At 34.1% G+C, this 23,352-nt stretch overlaps 1 pseudogene; it reads right to left on the bottom strand.

The window, feature by feature from the left end:
- Positions 1 to 14,001: 14,001 nt before the first annotated feature.
- On the bottom strand, positions 14,002 to 23,126 carry LOC120165483 (annotated as a pseudogene).
- Between the last annotated feature and the right edge of the window lie 226 nt (positions 23,127 to 23,352).

The raw sequence follows: 23,352 nt of genomic DNA, 5'->3' as shown, positions 1-23,352 counted from the left end.
GAGTAGATCCAATATTTGTTCTCAACAAATAAATATGAATTTGATTTGAATCTCATTCACATATTCATCTCATGAATATCTATCAAATTTCATACCAATCTTAATTTATTATTGTTCCCACAATAGTAACTGATTAGGGGTATTTAGAATAATTGACAATATTATTCAAGGATGTTAATAATAAAAATGCATGCAAATGATAATAATAAAAACCTATAATCAAAATATCGTGTCCATACAATATGCCTAAGGCACTAATGCTAACATCTATATAGGTAGTGGTGGATCGACTCACCAAGTTGGCCCATTTTATTCCAATTAGGATAAATTACTCCATGGAAAGGTACATAGAGTTGTGCAAATGGGAGATTGTGAGGTTTCATGGTGTATCGATTTTTATCATTTTAGATCATGGTTTGAGGTTTATTTTGAGATTTTAGGGTTCTTTGCATAGTGTCTTGGGTACACGATTAAATTTCAGCACTACGTTTCACCCACAGACAAATGGTCAATCTGAGAGAGTTATCAAAATCCTTAAAGGCATGCCATGTACTTATATAATAGAGTTCAAGGGTTCATGAGAAAAGTACTTGTCATTGGTCGAGTTCGTATACAACAATAACTACCAATCAAGTATCAAGATGGCCTATACGAGATTTTTATGGTTGGAGGTGTCGGACTCCATTAAATTGGTTTGAACTCTATGATCTTCAAGTAATTTGTAACACCCCAACCCATACCTGACCTGAATACGAGTCTGAGGTGTCACATTGACTTTTCAAACTTTGACTCTTGAGAAAATTCAAAGAAAATTTAAAACTTTCATTAAAATAAAAGTGGATTATTTACATAAAGCGGCCAAAATAACCAAAATCAATCAGAGCATTTTCAACTCAATCAATTAGTACATGCCAACTATATTCAAAATAACCAAACACATTTAAATTATCTATTTTCTGATTTGAAATTTTGTAAGGGAGATGCTGACCTGTTTTGCTCTTCTTCGCTTCTCTTCTCGATTCTGTACCTACGTGTGAAACAATCACACGCTAAGTCTATGACTTAGTGAGGCAAATAAACATATAATGTAAACTATAACTTATAATCATGCATGAACTATTACTGCTATCAATCATACCCTTATTCGTATAACAAATCCCTATAACACATATGCAATATATAATTACATGTAAGAACATATATACATATATACTCATAATTTCTATCATTAGCCTCACTTCATTATCAATATCATTATTATTTATCTCACTTCATACATATCCTCTTATACCTAGCATTTTAACCAACATTTTACTCATTTAATCATACAATCCACATATCATCATATAAATCATATAATACAATTCATAACATAAAAGCATACAAATCATAAGTAATATATTTTTTGTTATTTCTTTATTAGCCCATGTACATATGTGAGAACTATAGATATGTGAGTCTATAGAGGTTGTGCACAAATGCTGTCAACATAGCTCGTATAATTACACCGAAGTGCCACGTAGAAATACACTGTAGTGCCACGTAGGATTGCACCGAAGTGCCATATAAAATGTCCCTAAGGACCACGTATAAAATTCTTTAAGAATCATATACATATACAAAGGACCAAGTATGTGTCTCAAAAGACATCACACATGTTCCAAGGAATACATATATGTCCCGAAGGACCGCGTAGACCCTAGACTCTTGGCATGCCAACTATACCCCTAGCTATCAGGACACATATCATGGGCATTATCTTTTTTATATCATTTTTCATATTCATGTAAATATATCACATATTCATATAAACTCATAACTTCATTCATATAAACATTTAATCACGTAGTTCGTGTAAATTCTCATATCATTTCATATTCATGTATCACATGGCATATAACATGTCTCCTGTGTTCCTATAAGCATGTCATATCCTATGACTTATACCTTTTCATATAATTTATACTTTAATCTCTTATATTCACCTGATTCAATATCATTTAACTTGTTTCACTTTCTCATATCACATATACTTTCTCTTTCATATATCTAATGTCCGTTATCATATCTTGTAATTGTAACACCCCCTACCCATACCCGACCCGGATATGAGTCAGAGATATTACATTGACTTTTTAAAACACAACTCTTAACAAATAATAGAAACATACTGGAATTTATATTAATAAAATATGATAATATACATATGGTAATTTAAGTTTACTAAAATATTCAGAGCATACACAACTTAACCCTTTAATTACATGCCAACTTCCATTTACATAACAAAATTACCTACTGATTAAGTTGCTTCTGATCTGATGGTTACAGGAGTAATATTGTCCAGCTGCTTAACCTTGCTCGTCTACTTTCTCAGATCCTACGTGTGAAACACTCACAAGCTAAGTCATCGACTTAGCGAGGCAATATAATAATAACAATGAAATATAATGGAAATGCCAACATGAGATGAAGTATGAAGATAATATATATATATATATATATATATATATTCAATGTAATAACCATAATCATGTTTCATACCTGCATACTTATCCAATTAACATTCATGAGTTCAACTTATTAAGTTTACTAGCCCATGATACCATACTGAGAACCTAAGGTATGTGAGTACTATGAGGTTGTGCATTATGCTGTCACCACAGCTCATATAAATACACCGAAGTGCCGCATAGAATTGCACCGTAGTGCCATATAATAATGTCCATAAGGACCACATATAATTCCTTAAGAATCATATACATATACTAGGGATCAAATATGTGTCTCACAAGACTTCACACATGTTCCAAAGAATATATATATATCCCGAAGGACCGCGTAGAATTTTGTCCCAAAGGACCGCGTAGACCTTCTACCCTTGGCATGCCAACTATACCTATAGTTCTCATCTACATAACATGAGCTTTTATATTTCACGTAGTTATATCGCGTAGACATGTAAATTCTTACCTTTTCACATAGCTCATATAAATTTTCATGTATATTCATGTCATGTCTCATAATACAGAATATGATCATGTATCAAAATATAAAATCTAGACTTATCACAAGTCTAGAATTGAGTATAGTTCTATAATCATGCTATGCATATGCACTCACCTAGATCTCCTTGTTTTTCCCTCGATCGTTCTTACTTCCCAAACATTCCGAAACTGATTTAGGCTCGGTATCTACACAACTATAAAATTTAAGGTAATCTATCAAAATGTAACCTTAAAATTTGATACTAAAAGCTTAAACGACTTTAAGAAATCAACATTTCCATTTTCATTTAAGGGGTATCGATACCCTCATGACATTCTGGAATTCAGCTCGTTTGAGAGAGTATCGGTACCCCTTTGAATGGGTATCGATTCCCCCTAGCCCAGAAATCATTTTTTAACTCGATAATCCCTTCATTTTCAGCTCCATACCTCATACTTACTTCCATTAATATTCCTAACTTTCATACACATAATTAAACTCGCTTCTACTCCATAATCACTTCCTTAAACTCAAAATCATATCTTTTACATGATATTCAAGAATCATACTCAAATACCAACATGTTCTAACTTTAATTTTATCACCTTATACTTCTTAATTAGCTTGATAACAAGTCAAATCCAACTTCTAATTCTTATTATGACCTCTAATCCAATATTTCATTCAATGGCTTCTAACCTTTAATCTCCCTTAACTTACAATTCTTTGAGTTTCTACGCCTCTTTTTCCTTCTATAATCTTTCTTAAGGCTTCCATAATTAAAACCATGCTTGAATTTGAAGGATTAATCAAGAGAAATTAAACTCACCTTAGCTTGGGCTCTTCACGTTGAAGAAGAAAATGAAGAAAAAAGAAGAATCAAGAGTTATCTGGAAACTCTTGTTTCTTTCACTTGGATATTATAATACTCATTATCTATTATTTAATTATTACCTTTGCTCAATGACCCTTTTACCCTTTTAGTTCTCATTCACTTAATAATTCATCCTACCAACATATTTAATTAATTCATTCACTTTTCGATTAATTTAATTTTATTACTGATATTTTAAAATCTTACACTTTAATCACTAACCCGGTATAGAGGATGTTACAGTAATCATGTAACCATGTCTCTTTAATATAATTTACATAATAAATCCCTATATTTATATCATATAATGATTTAACCTAAGTCCTCCTTTATAAAGTTTATAATACATGATCAAATAGTCTCATTCTATCCTATAAATAATTTCTACTTATTTTATCTCATTTCCCCTTTCAATTACGTAATTCATCTATATATACTAATTTAATCTATTTAATTAGTTCAATTTCTCATTAATTCCTACATATACTCTTTCATAAAGCTTTGTAGCTCTTCACTTTATAATTCATAAACCATAGTTTCCTTTAACTATATAAATCATCTCTATATAACTTATGTATCCATATTTATACATATACCCTCGAATACTATCCTCATAGAGTCTTTTAACCTTTCCCGTGTAATCACTTATACCATATAATATGACTTAGACTCGATTATCTTATACTCACTCGTTCATTTCATTCCTTATATCTCTATCATATAATTTATTTCATGTTCTTCCATTATTACATTTTAGTATTTTACACAAAATCCTATAGGATATCCAAAGCATATCACTATCTTTAGTTATACATACATACAATTAATGTAAAATATATAATCACATATAACACATAATAATAACAACCACATAATCTCATTCATGACTTCATGCATATTATTCTAGGAAATAGACTCATCACAAGTCCTATTTCCATTAAACAATACATGTTACTATTATGCAGTCACCTTGGCCTCACTAAGTTTCGATCCCCTTTTTATGATTTCCTCTCTTTTGATTGAATCTTAACTTGATACTCGTTCCGGAACTTGTTCATGTTCGATATTTACATAATCATACATTAATACATATCAGTATCCCATTTATATACTCTAATTTATCATTTCTTAGAACAAAAGAAATGTCTATTTCAATTTCCCCTTGAAGTGCATCGATGCATTCTACAGTGCATCGATGCATTCTTTAACATGTGCATCGATGCACTACCCATGCATCGATACACAATTTACCTTCAATGTTTTCATTTTAAGGGGGGTGCATCGATGCACTCCTAATGCATTGATGCACTAATTGCATTCGATGTTTCCATTTTTAATGGGTGCATTGATGCACTTCCTGTGCATCGATACACTCTGAACAATTCTGGAAATTTACTCTTGATGCATCAGTGCACATTGAATATGCATCGATGCACATAGCCCAAAATTAATTTTTAAGCCCGAAAATCTACTCAATTCAACTCAAATGCTTCATCTTTCATCCCATTTCATGTTCTCAACTCATATACACATGTTTAAACTCACTTATGTTCATTTACCTCTATTTGAACCTTAATATTCTCTCATCTTTATTAACTTCCAGAATCATACCAGATTTTCAACATGTTTTAAAACTCATTTTATCACTTCATATCTCTTAATTTAACCCTTGACAAGTCAAATTCAACTTCAAAATCTATTAACTCCTTCTATTTCACTAATTCACTTAAAAACTCTTCATATTTAATCCTTCATAACTCATCCATTTTGAAGCTTCAACATACTTTAATCTCTAAATAATCTTTCTTAGCTACCCAATAATCAAAACTAAGCTTAAAACTCAAGAATTAACAAACTGAAATTAAACTTACCTTTGCCATGGAGCTTACGGGAAGAGAAGAGGAAGGAGATAACCCAAACTCCAAACTTTTCTTTTTTTTCTCACCCTTTCCACGTGTTTTATAACCTTAAAAGAAAGATACAAATCTTTATAGTCAAATGACCATTTTACCCTTTATTTCCTTTAATAATTACTAAATAACCTTCATCATATATTTCCAATAATCATTGAACTATTTCATTCTTCTACTTTAGTCACCAAATTCTGAAACTTTACAATTTAGTCACTAACCCGGTATTGCGGATGTTACATAATTAGTCCCGAATTGGTTAAGAACGTCAAGGATAAGGTGAAAGTTATCTAAAACAATCTCAAGATAACTTCTGATAGGCAAAAGTCTTATACGGATTTGAAGAGAAAAGATATTGAGTATGAGTTGGAGAGAGAGTATTTATCAAGGTCTCACAGTGAAAGAAAATACTTCAATTTGGAAGAAAGATGAAGCTCAACCCTCGATTCATTGGTCCTTATAAAATATTGAAAAAAGTCAACCCAATAGCATATCAATTAGAATTATCTCCGGATTTGACTACGATTCACAATGTTTTCTATATGTCTATGCTCAGAAGATACCATTTGGATCCTTTACATGTTATAACTTTAGAGGCGATTGAGATTCAATCAGACTTGACTTAAGAAGAGGAGCATGTGAGAATCCTCGAGTATGGAATCAATGAATTAAGGAATAAGTTGATTCCATTGATGAAAGTTCCATGGAGGAACCATAAAGTTGATGAAACAACGTGGGAAACCAAGGAAGTCATACGCCAATAACATCCTTAACTGTTTAGATCAGGTAAGAAAATTCGGGGACAAATTTTTCTTAAGAATTGGAGAATTGTAATGCCCTAGAAATCTTTCAAGGACTAAACCAATAATTGTAAAATATGTTAAGGACTAGTGGAATAATCGTTAATGGTAGGATTAAATACGAGTCTTGATTAAATAATTTAATGTTAAAAATTGACTCAATGGAAAACAAGGGAAAACAAGGGAAGAGTTGTACTTTTTATTTAATAATATTTCCAAATATATTATGGATACTAACACAAGAAAAGGACGTGGACCATTAGATTTTCTTGAAAACTTTATCTTTAATTTAGCCGTTATATTTAAAATATTAGTCATTTTTAAAGAAAAAAAAGATTATATCTTGGGATTGAAAGATGAAAAGATGAAAATATGAAAAGATGAAAAATAAAGTTTATATTTTTCTTCATTTAGAGGTCACTTTAGCTAAGGTAAGATTTTTATCTTTATATTAGTTTTTCTTTTAAACGAGTTGGATTTTGAGGTAACCTGTAAAATACAAAATCGTTCTCCATGAAAATTCCTTTGATATTGGTATAATATTGTGCTAGTTTGGGGAGTAAGGCTAAAACCCTAAAAAATCTCATGTAGATTTAGTGTGAGAAACTAAGGATTAGGAGAGAGATACATTAAATGGAGTGTTCATACTTGTAAGAACCCAACTACCATATTTATTCTATGTTGAAATTAATTATTGAACATATATCCATTTGTGAGGTCATGAATATAGTTGGGTAAATATTTATTGATGAGAACTTATTGCTTGTGCTTGTGTGAGATAATTACCGAAGCTACTCAAGAAGATTCGAAGGTTAAAAATTAAGCCTCCTTAAGATTTGAGTGGCTATTTTGGTAAGATAAATTAATGTGAGTGCATTTATAGCTTTTTAATTAATTTATAATCTATGAAGACTTGTGAAAATCTCATGAAAAGCACCTTATGTTCGGGTAATGGTATAGTAACATGGACATTGGTTTGTATGAACGAAATCAATATGGAGAAATGTTGAGAAATATGGTAAATGATATAATGCTATGCTACAATAATCGGGTCATAGTGCACCCTGAACTTGCATGTGTAATAATTAGTTGTATAATGTTAAAATAATGAATGAATTGCCCAAGTTACCTAAATAAAGATCTTACGGTAAAATGACATGTCTAGGACCAAGCAGTGGCATCTTTAGACCTCTAAGTTCATTCACTATAGCGGAGTGATTCTACATTGGTGTTGACACTATGGTGCGATTTACACTTTGATGTGTTTGGACCTACAAATTCGTTCACCCTTACGAGGCGAGTCTCGCATTGATGTTGTGTTTACTATTGTATGCCAATCATGTTGGCATGTTTCACCTGATTAGACCTCTCATAAGGATTACTTTGAGCATATTATTAATGAATTATATTGTTTGAGAATGAATTTCATAGTTATTATACATGATGGTTTATTATTTACTATAGAAATATCTCACTTGTTTATTTTATTATGTTGGTACCTTATTGTCTCACCAAGTTGATTTATTAACGTGTGTTTGTTTCTACACATAGGTACTTCAAAGGATTCATAATTAGTCGAGCATTGTATCACTGAGAAAATGCCACCGTAAGCAATCACTGTAATGAATTTATTTTTGTGTATTTTGAGATCCTAATAGTGCTATGTATATGATGAATTCTAGGGACTTGGTATAGTTGGTTATTTTGAGAACCTTATTTTGATGATACATTGATTAGGTAGAACTATTATTAAGGATATAAATGAACAGAACGTTCGATGAACTGCTCGTGAACTATTCATATAACATTTGTTTATGTTTGTTCGTTAAGCTAAATAAACGAGTATGAAAAAAAGTTTTTATGTTTATTTAATAAACGAACGCACGTGAATAGAGGTATGTCCAGTTCATTTATGTTCATGAACAAGATCGTTTATGAGCTCGTTTATTGACTCATTCATTTATGTTTATGAACATGATTGTTTACCTTGTTCTCCTTTTTCTTTTATTTTATTTTATATATTTTAAATATTCGAACATATGTTTTAAATTGTTTGTAACCCCCTCAGACCGATGCGGTTAACCCGATCTAATCTGGAGTGCCACATTAGGGCCACTGGAGCAACCCACCGTAAAAATCTCGGAAAATTTAAAACTTTTGTCAAAACATATAACTCATAAAATGATTTATGAATACAAAATAAAATTTATCAGTATTTAGAAATAAAACAGATTTTCAGACTCGTATATAAAACAAAATACAAGTACATGCCCCCTAATCACATGTACCATTCTCTGCAAGCAACGCCGGAAGAATCTTTTTACTGATGTCGATAGATGTACTGATACAATTCTTTTAACCTGAAAAGATGAGTAACATAGTGAGTTTTGGAAAGCTCAGTAATACGGAACTACCAGATGATGCTGAAGAACGTGCAGATACAGATAAACATATATTTTCTTATTGGTTCCGAACATCCATAGATTTTTATACTGAGCGGAGATCCTACTGATATTTCAGATAGTAACGAACAATGAGCTTTCAGTTTAGAGAAATATTTCGGATGATTGAGTTCAGGAGATCAGAATAGGTTATCTAGTGTGTTCCCGCAAAACCAGTGAAAATATACATATCTTTTTAAAAACATATTTTTAAACATTTAGAAATCATAGTAATTCCCTCAACCGCACACGTCCATAATGTGTAGGTTCCCCAAAACCATATAACCCCGGCACAACAGTAAGGCCCTGAGCACACAGCCGATGAGCCTTCATATACTCTTCCTCCAATAATAACCCTCCAAATAAAACATTTATAAAAAACCATAGTAAATTCCCCAACCGAACACATCATAATGTATAGGTTCCCCAGAACCATACAACCCCGGCACAACAGTTAGGCCCTGAGCACAAATTCGATGAGCCTGTATTTATTCTTCCTCCAACAATACCCCCAAATAAAACATTTTTCCGTCAATAAACGGAGATATCAGAAATCAAAACAGAATTCATATCTTATATCAAAACAGAGTCCAGATCAGAAATCATAACAGAATTCAGATAAGAAATCATAACATATTTCAAATCGAAAATCAAATAAAATATTCATATGATTAGGGAACACTCCAGAGTTTACGGATATTATTTAGAGGTAGTGGATAATCTTATCAGGCAGAGAAACACAGATCTTTAGTATGTCGATAGAATGTTGGAATTTAGAATCACTATTGGAAGAGTTTAGTAACTGACAGAATCATTAGTTATTCAGAATATGACTTGAGTTGATAAACAAGAAATGAAGGTTCAGGATATTTACAGTCTATGTTGATTGATCAGATTATCGAACAACTCTTAGATGAATAGTTTCCAGAACTAATGCCTGTCGATTGGTCAATTCATTGTTCTTCCAGGGTATTTACTCTTTAATATAAAAAATTCTTGTCCATAGATCATTTTCAGAATCATCACTGAATAGATCTTCCAATGTCTTTATTTCATTTCCACGCTTCCACAATATCATGTAATGCTGATGTACTTGATTATTTTGTTCATAACCATCGTAATTGTACACTATGTAAACTCATCAGAGTTTCCAGACTTATCCAAATCACATACTAAATCCTCAGTCATTGAGGTTACCTAGTTCATTTAGCAGTCAAATCTATTACAATTACTTCGGAGATTTCCAGGACGTCTCTGAATTTCGGATATATGTTGTACTTCCTTTCAGTTCAGTTCGGTCTACATGATTGATTTGTCTAATAAATATCCCCTTCTTAGTACATAATACAATCTAGAATTAAGCTGAGCTGAATACTTCTAAAATTATCATCGAGCCAAACTTGAAAAGACGAACGCTCATTCAAGTGATATCTATATCGTTCAGGTACTGATATATCATTAAGGTTGATCGGCTCACATAAGCTGTGTTCCATAACTTTTAAAGGTAGTCCAAAACCTATGCTTATTTGGATTCCTTAATTAATCCTAGACATTTACTTAGTATAGGCCATAAGGGTATTTTGGTTATTTTGCTGTTCAGTTTCATTCCAATCATTACAGAGCTCGAGGATATCCACTCATTCCTGAGCTTAGTGATATTCTTGGTCATTTTCATTCTAAGGGTATTCTGGTCATTTTACAAATCCATTGTAGTCCAATAATTCATTCCGTCCGATCTTATTATTAAATTCAAACTTATCATTCATTTCAGTCATTTCGAACAATTCTGTCAAAAGAGCACTATCGATAAATTGTTCTTTAGGTATTTACTCATAACTCGTATATTTTCGGGTCAAGTGCCTTCTCATATTTTACAAACAGAATATCAAGAATTTTTCTACACTAAGTCAGGATCTTAACAATCAAATCTGTACTTAATCGAGTTAAGTATGAATCCTCAAAGTATTTTCTTATTCAGGGTCAACTCGGACTATTTTACCTCTCAAGGGCATTTTCGTAATTTCTTAACCAGATAATTTCGGTATTAACTCTTAACAAAAATAATATAATTTAGAGATCCTATGATTAATTGCTTTCCCGAACATTCTCTCAACTTGAAATGATTCCCTTAACAGACTCCTACATTCTTGTTCAAATCCTCTTGGGTTAAAAACCGATTATCTATATTTTCTAAGCAAAACTAGTATTTCTTATGCACATCAGTAGTTTCATCAGATCAATATGTATTTAAAACCCTATTATCCAACTTCCATAATCAAATCTTGTCTTTTTATAACATAAGGGTATTTTCATAATTTTACCCTACCAGAGTATTCTCATAATTTCTCATACAAGTACCTTTAACATTTAACCTTTGATGAAATGAATTATAAGTTACAGATCCAGGTTGATTTCTTTATTGCTAAGCACAAAACTTGTAATTTAATTCTAACAATCCCTCAATTTCTTATAAAAGTCATTTGAACCATTATTAATTACTGAACCTTTTACCGTATTTAGATCGAGTGTAGAAATTAATTAACTAAACAAATGAGACTAACATTATCTTAATCATGCATTTACCAATATTCACATGTTCCATAAAGAAAAAAGAGGTAGTAAAGTATTATCTCGATTTTCGTGTCATACTGATTCGATCATATAAAATTCATTCGAACACATTTGATCTTTAATTCAACTTCCAATATTTCCTCGGATCCATATCAACATAAATTACATAAAAAAACTAAGCTTAATTTCGAAAAACAGATCGAATCGGGTGATAAATCAGTCAAAAATATCTTACCGGGTTCGATTTTGGCGAAATGCACCCCAAAAACGAATTTGGGACGTCAAAAACATACAATATGACTTTTCGAAATTTTTTTACTTTTCGGTCAAAGTCAACGGGTTTGACTGGTAATTTCGAGGCATTCGAGTCCGAATTTCGGAAAACGGACTGTGGAATCGAACTCAGAATGTCGAAAAACGTCTAGATAGGTGTACCTGAAAAAGTCAGCGGCCGTTCAACGCCCGGTCAACACCGATCAAAGTTCTGGTCAATTGTGGTCAACGCCGGTCAACGGTCAGCAGTCAACAATTTTACACAAATATCACCCAAACAGAAATTGATTACAAAATTATCCACCTTCTAAAAATATTTGCAAAACTAACACCTTAATTTTACACAAATATCACCCTAATAGAAATTAATTACAAAATTAACACCCCTAGGCGCAGTGGCGGCGCGTGAACAGTGATACGGTGTCGGAAAATTCCCGGAAAAATTTCTAAAAATTATTTTAGGCATTTTGAGACACTTACCAAGCTCGGTTCACAATTTTGAACGGCAGAGAGCTCGATTCCGAAACATCGAAAACTTTGACTTTCTCACCCCTCCACAAGTCGGCGACGACGGAGAAACGGAGGACACTGACGGACTTGGAACGATACAAGGAACACGATGGTGCGGGAGGTGTCGAAAATGGATGGTCGGATTGTCGTGAATCGACAAAAAACCAACTGAAATCGAGTTAAAACTGATGATACTTCCAACTGAAATTAACGACGAATGACGACGATTCATAACGAAAGGTTTGAGGGGTTTTGTTCTTCGGTCGACAACGAACACGATGATGGTTTCGATTTGTTGATCGTAGGTCGGATGACGAGTAGATCAGAGTTGAAAGGAGGGTTGAAGAGGGAGAAAAATTGGAAAATATCTCCAGAAAACATACAGGAAGGGATTTATATTTTCTCCTAAAGAAAAATTGTCAAATCATGAGTTTAGTCATTGAATTTACTGCACTTCTTAAAACGGTCTGCCAACTTTGAAATTTTACAATTTAACCCACTGTTTCTTTCAAAATACCAATTAAATTCAATACTTTATAATTTCTAAAATTTAGCTTCTAAATTGGGGTGTTACATTGTGGATTTTAAGGAGTTTAATCACTAGTAGTGTAATTTTATCATTTTTCATTAGCTTGCAAATGTAAGGGTAAAACTAAAAATTAAATATATAAACGAACGATAAACGAATATGATTGTGGACGCTAAATGAACATGTCCGCGAACAATAAATAAACGAATACAAACACCTTTAAAAATAAATAAACGAACTCGATATTAAAAATTTAAAAGAACATGAACCTAACAAGAACACATTAAAAATAATCGAACAAACACGAATATAACCTTGTTTGTTCAAACTCGGTTCATTTACACCCCTGACAATTACGGACATGCTTAATTTACATTATGGGTGACTAAACCGTTAGTATAGTTCACCCACATATACATATGATTTTCATTTCCCTTCTCCTAGGGTGCGTAGTTTGCCCACGAGACTTGCGAGAGTTGAAATGTATTGATTATGCTCTAAAAGAGTCTTTAAATGCTTTAAATGGATTGAGAATGTTTAGAGGCCTTATATGTAGAGTCTAGGATTTTACACATGATACAAGCCACATCATCGCTTTGGATGACATGAAACATACTAAATCATCGTTTTGAGTGACATGTGACATACTACATCATCGCTTTGGGTGACATATCACATACTACATCATCGCTTTGGGTGACATGTCACATCATCGCTTCAAGTGACGTAGTACATGCCACATTATCGCTTCAAGTAACATAACACATGCCATCTCATCACTTCAAGTGACATGACACATTCCATCTCATCACTTTGAGTGTCATGGCACATTCCATATCAACTATTAACTTAGTCAACTAACTACTTACATCAAACGTGAGGTTATTTTAGCAAATAACACAACTTTTAGCAAACCTCAATCCGAGAACCCACCCAGAGCAGAGACACAAAGATAGCGATGAATTTTGGAGGATGTATATTCAGAGCAAAAACATTTCATTTCGAAGGACTGCCATAGCAGTTATAAAATTACAAAGAATTGCTTCATTGCTCGATTTGTACAGGCAGGGAGAGAACATACGTTACCAAATAATAGGAACAAAGGGAACGGGAAATGCTTTTAATAAACTTAACCTACTTCATAAATATTGTAAAATTGCCGACATAAAGCGGGAAATTTTCAAAAACCTATATTATATATGGTATTATATATTACAAGGAAGCTGGGACCCTGCAGATGGGATTTTCCTTAAACAGATCTTATCTCAACTTGGCCACCTTTTTAGCCAACAATGACATGGAAAAGCTATAAATAAAGATACCTCTCTTCTACATGAAGTAGCTTAGTTGTTTTTTCTTTCTTGATCCACCCTCTCCATATAATTCGTTCCATTGAACAAGCTCATTCATATTTGTAGACTCCGATGACACACTTGCACATACCTGACCATTCAAACCAATCAAATATAATCTAATATTCCTTTACACGTGCACAAATTTTGCATTCTCAATCATTGGATTTGACAAATCCATGGGAAAATGACATTTCCGAGACTTCTGTGCACTACAGAAACCAGAAAATCTAGGTATATAATGATTTGTGACCAAGTATAGTACCTGCTCATGTGCATGTTTAAAATCATCCATTTTCAGATAACGAATGTCAGCACTGCTATACAAGTTAGGAACAGGTCTATTCTCAGCCACAGCCAAAGCTCTCTCCTGAAATTTGCATGATATATCAGTTTGTATTCATTCAAGTAGTAAACTTTCATGTAAGAATGTATGCAATGGGTCATAGAAAGGGTACAATTATCGTTCCAAAACCCACCCAGGCATATTTTTTATCTTCTCGGCCTATGGGAACAAGTTAGTCAAGCAAAAATTCCGTACAATCACATAGAACAAGAATCAAAATATGTATCTAATAATAGACACCATCAATAAAATAGCATCAGGATATGGAATGTGCCTCTTGAGCATGTAAATGACAGATCCAACACTTTTTTGCACCATTTGTAAAACCATCATAGTCGACATGCTCATACCCACAAACATTTTGTAGAACCTGTAAGAAACTGAAAGTATCAGAGACTAACCTTCTTTTCCTTTTCCAAAATTTCTCTTATGGGACAATGTGCAGCAATCACACAAAGGTTCTGCAATACAAAAATTATATTAGGGAAACAAAAATAGGTAAAAAGAAAAAGCCACTAAACCCATTTAAAAGCTTCCATTTGGCTCCGAATAAAATTCATAAGACAGTTAACAGGAATGGAGAAGCCTTGCTAATAACTATGAAGAGTTAAAATCTCATATTTAAAGGGAAAGAAGAGTTCAAAACTAGTTAAAATGTGAATTATTGACACCCTAATACAGATGAAAACTCATTAAGAATCATTATTTAGCTGTAATAGAAAACGAGCTAGCTTGTTCAATGTATTATTAGCATGTGATTCGCAATTGACCTACTTTATTCATTCTATGGTTCATAACAGGCTTTTACATTTTCAAAGACAATGAAGTAAAAAGGAGGAAGGATCAACCTTCAAGTCACTTCCAGAGTATCCATCAGTCATATTTGCAATAGCCTCCAAATCAACATCGGCTGACAATTGCTCCTTGGCTAGTATAACTCTTAAAATCTTTTCTCTGTTTGGAGCATCTGGCAAATTAACCATCAATCTGCACATCATTCAACAGGTTCAACAGTACTTATCATAAGGTCAGAATGCAGCAACTCAACGCAACAACACATGCAAGTTACCTTCGAGGAAGCCTCCGGATGACTGCCTCATCAAGGTCAAATGGCCGGTTTGTGGCCGCAAGAACCAATACCCGTTCTCTATCCTTGGTGCGAAGGCCATCCCAATTTACCATAAATTCATTCTTCATTTTACGCATAGCCTCATGTTCACCAGGATTCTCCCGTCTTCCTAACATGCTATCAACCTAAAATAACCAACCAAAGTCGATAAAATTACATATCCTCTAAAATAAACAGGAAGAAGACAGAAGAATACAAGACAAACAATAAAATAACAACTAATCTTCAGATAACAGAAAACAGATAAAATATGATATTAAAAAAAACTACACAAGTTTAACAAACCTCATCAACAAAGATAACACTTGGTGCAATTTTACTAGCCAGAGAGAAAATGGCTTTAACATACTTCTCTCCTTCCCCAAACCACTGCAAAACATGCAAATATGTCATGCATATATCAAACAGAAACTATCCAACAGAGAAGGTGCAAGCCACAGTTTCTATGTGCTTAAAATACCTTTGAAGTAATGCTGGACATTGATATGTTAATAAAGTTTGCACCAGCTTCGGTTGCAACAGCCTTGGCAAGCATCGTTTTCCCAGTACCAGGAGGCCCAAAAAGCAATATTCCTTTACAGGGCTGCAAAATAATAAAACAACAGGAGTTTCTTAGAAAACGCAGAATTCCAAGTAACATGATAAAGCAAAACAGCATACTGAAAGTACCTTTGTCAACTGTCCCTTGCAAAACAATTCAGGCCTTTGAAGTGGAATCATCACCAATTCCTTCAAGGTGTCTTTGACATTCTCAAGGGCTCCAATATCATCAAAACTAACCCCAATATCACTTGGTGGAATAACATCAGCAAGAAGTTTCTTTTCAAATTCATTCTCAGTGACCACATCCTGGAACTCAAAAGAATAAATGTAATTTGATACAGTAGAAACTTTTAACCAGATATATAAGGATAACTGTATCAGGGTAATGACTACACATAGAACCCAATGGAAGGAAGACAATTATACCTTCAATGATTTCTTCAAGCTTTTGCTTTCACTTTGAATGCCTTGCAAAATGTCCAGACCATATCTGATGCTGCAATAGAAAATTCACAAAAAAAAGGAAGTCATCAGCACCAGAATAAAATGCTAGTTTGTAAAATTCTAGCTTCTCTTTTGACATTTCACAGATGTGCACTGCAAGAAAGGAAGAGAGTATAAAACCTTTCAATTGATACAACAAGTTTAGCATCTTTCAACAATACTTCAGAAGAATGCATTAAGTGGTGACTTAAGGCCCAGCCTACAACTTTCCCCACGTCTACAGTATTAGAAAGGTAAAAAGATTAGTTATATTGGAGTAAAAGGGATTAAAATATTTTTGCTACTGCCTCCTTTAGAAGGTACAATCATGTTCTTTTGGTTTTTTAGAGGGAAAAGCTTTCACATATTTAAAACCTTCAAAACAAATGATCAATTAAAATTCAAAAAAAAAATCTGAAAATCTTCCATATAAAATAAGAAACATGAACATACACTTGGTATGAGTAATAGTTAGGAGCTCAACAATACTTACTCTCGTTTGTAAGTGTTTGATCCTTAATGCACAGTGTTTCAAGATCAGGGCAATCCAAACCATTTTGATGGAGAACCTGATGGCATAGAACAGTTATAAGAATCTCCAAAAACAGACTTGTACCTCAGAATTTCAAATAAACTGTTTATCAACTTCAAAATATAACAAGGACAGTAGGACACAAAAGGGAACTTCAAATAAACAGACGTGTATTTTTATATTCAGCTTTCTTGTAGTTTTGCATCACACTAGGCTAAAAATCTACACTTATAAGAATGTTTTACAAAAGATGACTATAAGCCACTTTCAGGCAATGCCAGGCAGGAAAAAAAAAGTGAATGGAAAAAACAAAGTTTATAGCAATACTCACTGCTCGAATGCTAACAATGTTTGACTGAGCTTTAAGAGTTTCAATGTCATGCTCCAGTTGCTGCTTCCAGTCTAAAAGTAAAGCTTCATCCTGACATGATTCAGGAATATTAATGTAAATATTTCGATACTCATAACAAGATAACTGAAGCAGAAACTGACAACACACACCTGAGGCAACTGGATTGCAACTTCATCCTGACATGATTCAGGAATATTAATGTAAATATTTCGATACTCATAACAAGATAACTGAAGCAGAAACTGACAAAACACACCTGAGGCAACTGGATTGCAACTTTGTTAGGAAAAAGTCGAGTAACTTGTTTCATGGTTTTAGATGTTTCTTTGCTCCTCTCATGAAGTCTACCAAAATTATTCTGCATAAGGAATGATACCCATATTAGCCACGTTGTAATTATTAGAAAGTAGCCAAATGCCAGATTACAATGCTCTAAGGAAGTTGGTTCAACACATAGGATACTCTCCAGGAGCAGTCTCACTTGGTTAATAGAACTGAAAAAACTATCCACCATAATAATTAGGTGTGCATTGCATCATGTGGAATACAAGCAAAGAAATATATAAATGTTTTTAGATTGTAATCGTTTCACAATTACAGAAAAATTCAGAGAATTCAAATTCAAAGTATAAACCTTGAAAAGTTACCATATAATCAAACATGCTACTTCTGGAGGTCAGTACAAGTAGAGTTAGAGATTACTAAGACAGGTATACAAGTAAATATAGACAGTGGTAGAAAAAAACACAAGCAGTCTGCCAAAATGCTCCAATATCTTTCAAGGAGAAGAAATATAAGCCAAAAGGGGGAAAAAGTTGGTTCTTGACATACAGGAAATGCAAAATCAAGTAACGCTGTCTGGTTGACTCCAAATTTTGTGAACAAAAGGCCACCGGGATGAGACTGCAGAAACAAAAAATTGTCAAAATTGGACATTTAAAAAGGCTTCATATTTATACAGCATCAAAGGAGAAACAACTAAAAAAATAGTAAGTTGCTTACTTTTTCCTTACGATTATCCATATGGGCATGTGAACCAATTACTACAACATTCGCAGGCAAATTCTCAACCTTACTCTTCAAGGAAGTATACACATCTGTATTTCCAGCCACAGACTTCTCTATGTCTTTCACAAACAATATCAATGGACCTTTTTTGCTTTCATTCAATGCAACCTATCGAAAACAGTGGTAAGACAGATACAAGTCCACAATGAGTCATAAAAGATAATTAAACTAATGCAAAATGGGCTAAAAGAGCTCACCAGCACAGAAGAAACCATGATCTTCACAACCACCATCATTGCCCTCTGGAATAGATCTGTCAAATCTGACCCCGATTTTTGAGGAACTGTTTTCTTCGAAAGCAAGGACTACTTTTCCCCGAAACCCAATTGTTGGTCCCCTACACAAAAGAACTACTCAACCTTTTGCAAACCATAATGAATGCATTGATAAAATATGTCCCTTGAGAAATTACACATGTACTTGCTATTAAAGAGAAAACTGACCATGGTTAACAAAAAGCTGTCGAGTATAAAAGATAAAGAAAACATATACCTTAAAGCAGGTTGTAGAGAAGGTCCAGATGGTGATGCAGCACCTACAAACTTAACCCTGTCACCTGAAAATTTCAAATTATACTATTTCAGATGGAAGCAGGTGATGTTGCATCAACAACTTAACTGCTTAGAAAGCAAAGTCATGAAAAAATAACAGCCAACTCTCCAGTATTATCCCAAACAAACCTCATACCTTTCTTAAATGTATAGTTTTTAGATGTTGCAGTAGATACTTCCTGCTTTGGCAAAGCTTGGGAGCTCAGTGAAGAGCCACCAGTTATATCAGCTTCAACACTAGAAGTTGGTCTCTTCTGCTGCAAAGCAGGAGCCTGTGCAGATCTTTTGGCATATACAGTTACATTTTCAGCCCTTGAAGTCTCTTTCACCTCATTAACATCTTTTGACGTTGATCCCTGGTTTTATTAGGAAGAATAGTAGAAGATAGTATGCCACAAAAATGTTCAGACATGTAGAAACTGAGAAAGTAAACAATAAAGAAAATTTTGCAACCACAAGAAATCAATCAAAATATCTAGCTTAAGAAATAGTCAACTTAAGGAACATCAAAAATTGTTTGACACAACTTGCATTCAAATTGAAAAGGAACTTCAGTGTTTTACATGCATACTAATGCAAGAACAATCAACAAACAAATCCTCTACATCATACTAATGCAAGAACAATCAACAAACAAAATTCCTCTAATCCATGGAAGATTCAAGAATAATCATATGCACAAAATTTCAAAAGGAGTGAAATATATAAAATTAAGTAGAAAGCACAAACTGCAATTTCAACTGATCCTGCTTTCTTAACATGCAATTGGCAAAAAAGAAAAAACAAAAACAAAACAAGTTGAGTGAAAGAAGCATACTCCAGGCAACAATAGGGAATCCACAATTAGCAATCTAGCACCAAAATGTTTTGCAAGTGCCTTTACCAAAGTCTCCTGATATATTTCTGAACCTATACATATCAAAGTACCCTCATCAGGAATTAGAAAGAGCAACTTCGTTTAAATGGAAAATTAACAGAAAACAGCAACCACACCTGCAGGACCAGATAACAATATACGAGGACTCATGGTAGCAAGATCTGAGGTGTACTTCGCAAATTTACCGCACTTCAAATGCACATAGGTTGAGGCTATCAAAACGTTCTTTGTCGTACCACTGTTACAACAGAAGTTTTCAAGAAAAATTAATCAAACTTCACCAATGCTTAAGATTCGGTAAAATATGCAGTTAAGTAGGTACAACACAGAGATAATACTGGACAGTACCAAACAGAATCCTATCCTCCGCCAATTGTTATATTGGCTGGTCAACTTTCAGAATATAAATAATATATGCACTAGCAAATTTGGGGAAAAGTCGATAAGCAAAATAAGTAAAAGCAATAATTCAAATTCAGTTTCCCAAGACATACAAGGAATGATAAAAACATATTCACCGGATGAGACAAAAATGCAAGTCCAAGTTAAGCGCAGCACCAGATTTACCTCAAATAATATGGAAAATTGTCGAAAAAGATGTCTATATCGTCAGGATTGAGAATGCCTTCTTGTAAATTATCTTTAAATGCCTGCCGCTTGGTTGATATCGAAACCGCAGGAGGTTCAAATTCCTTAAGCATCTCTCTAATTTCCCTTTGCTCATCAAGAATTTTGGCAATACTGCCACTAAAATCAAAGTCGAGTGAAGAGGGACCAGCGAGGATATGCAATAATGGCCTTAAAGGGTAACCTGCACCAGGGATCTTTGAATTGTCAGCATCCATAGTATCATCTAATCCAAGTCTATCAAGATTAGGGTTTTCATTGGTAGCATCAGGAGCAACAGTTTTCTCCCTTGAAGAAGCAGTTACTGGATCAGTGTTACCAGAACTGTCCTTCATGTTAACTTCTGGATCACGATCATCTGACACCTCACAACCAGAAGGAAGAGTGGACATTTCAGAATTCTCTTTAGTTGACAAAGAGGCCAATATTGTTGCTGCCCCAGCAGCAGCAGCTGGTTCCCCTGGTCGAGTCTCGATAATCCCTTTTAAAGGAGCACTCTCGGCTTCTAAAATGCTTTAGAGAAGAAGGAAGATTGGGGGATGCTAAGTTATCACTGTTAAGCTGCTGAAAAATCTAAGTTGCCGTTAAGGAATTAAAGCAGTTATTGGACAGAAGACATATCATATAGCATCAAAGTTTCTGAAACATGCATGAAAGGGCTATGACATAGGCTTTCATTTGGGAGGGAGAGAAATAGCATGTTTGTAACGTATTTAGCCGTGTTAAAGGAAAAGGATACATAAGCATGATTTCCGGTACTGTTGAAAATCAACTCATCACCTGCATTTAGAATCAAACTAGTATTTTTACGGTAGGTCCTACCATTAACCTGGACAGAGCCTTTTCCTCCAGTAATTTCTAGCAAGGCAATGGAAGTACCATCTCTCTACATTGGAGAAAAGAAAATCAGTACACACTCAAACACAATAAAGATTACAAGGAAAAGGTTTTGAAATAAGTATTTAGAGATCCATACCTCTATGTGCTTCACTTTGCACAAAACAGAGCCAATATTTTGATCCTTTAGACATAAGTCGCATTGATGGCTTTGTCCAACAGTAAATAGTGCGCCACACATGACTAGGTGAGGATTCTGGGATAAAATGAACATTAGTAAAAAGTGGAAGCGCATCAGTTTAGCATGAAAACAACCACAAAGCATTAAAACCAATATAAAAAGGTCGATTAGTTTGTGACTTGGTGGCGCATCCTTGATGAAATTGGTCAACAGACTACCTTCCCATGACTACCGACCAAATGGATTAAGTAGTTAAGCTGACAAGATTCACCTTTGGAAATTGACGCTGAGCTTAATTTTATATTATTTTATTTTATTACTTCAGCTTTTTTTTTTTTACAATATTTGGTTTAAGTATTTGATATGTTTTGGACAGCTAAGATTATTAGTTTTCTTGAGGGTTAAGTCTAAGGTTAAGAACAAAAACTTTATTTGCAAGAAAGTCTAGTTACTTTATTTGCAATAAAGTCTAGTTTTTATATCATACTGATCTCGCTTTTGAATAACTTTCGGCTTGCAAATCACAAACTTCACTTGATTGCATTTATTGGCTAAAAGAACAAGGATTCTACCAGATATTTCAAATCCATTGCAATTAAACACAGGGATTAAGAACCAAATACATACTTGAGAGTGCTGAGAAAGAAGCTTTCCCCACGGAACTGTAGAACCCAATTTAACAGGCTTCACTGGCTTCTTCTTAGCCCGACCAGTACAACCTGGGCCAATCTTCTCCACTTTATCCGCATCCACAGCAGCTTCACCTAATTAACCAAAATAAGCCCCCCATAAAAACCTGAAAAGAAAATACCATAACCCCACAAACCAAAACGACAAATCAATTGAGGACGGCACCTAAGGACCGCGAAGACACCAAAGCACCATTCTCCCCATCAGCAACGGCAGCCGCATCAGATACCCGGAGATCAGAAGAACGGAGCTCCGTTACCCGTGAGTCCAACCCGGATTTCTTAGGCGATCCTAAGGTCTCGTTAAGCGTTCCGGAAACCGCTGCTCCATCCGTGGACGACGATGCCGGCTCAGAAGCCTAAAAAATCAGTCTCGGATTCAAATCAAAAGAGAGAAAAAATACCACGACAAACATGCAAACTAAAAACCATAAAGAACAAGAAGAAATCAAATTGTCAAGAAAGAGAGAGGACCTTGGATCTTTTACAAGTAGTACTAGGCGGGGGAGACGAAAGCGGGCGTTTGGAAGAGGAAGAGCTCCGTCGCGTCTCAACCATCCTAATGTCAAAAGACGAAAGAAGGGGTTTTGGGGTTTTCAATTTCCACAGTGGGTTTTCTCTAATCCCCGAAAAGGAACCACCTTTGAGAAAGGAAGCAGGAGAATTGGGCAGAGATCAGTTATTAAGGTTACTGTGCCTTTTGTAAATAAAATGAATAAATAAATATTGGGGTTGGGGGAGGTTACGATTCTTACTTCTTAGGAACGTGTGAAATGGGTTGAAATGGTGTTTTGGTTGCGTGGTTATGCTGATCTGGCCTCTCCTGCCTACCTGTCAGTGTTAAAAGTGTTCACACATACATTTATTGCTTTCCCCTTTTGATATTTAT

The sequence above is a fragment of the Hibiscus syriacus genome, unplaced genomic scaffold, assembly GCF_006381635.1.
Source record: "Hibiscus syriacus cultivar Baekdansim isolate YM2019G1 unplaced genomic scaffold, ASM638163v2 tig00111582_pilon, whole genome shotgun sequence".
NCBI classification, from domain to species: domain Eukaryota; kingdom Viridiplantae; phylum Streptophyta; class Magnoliopsida; order Malvales; family Malvaceae; genus Hibiscus; species Hibiscus syriacus.
The sequence above is the reverse complement of the archived record's forward strand: the minus strand, read 5'-3'. Positions and strand labels throughout refer to the sequence as shown.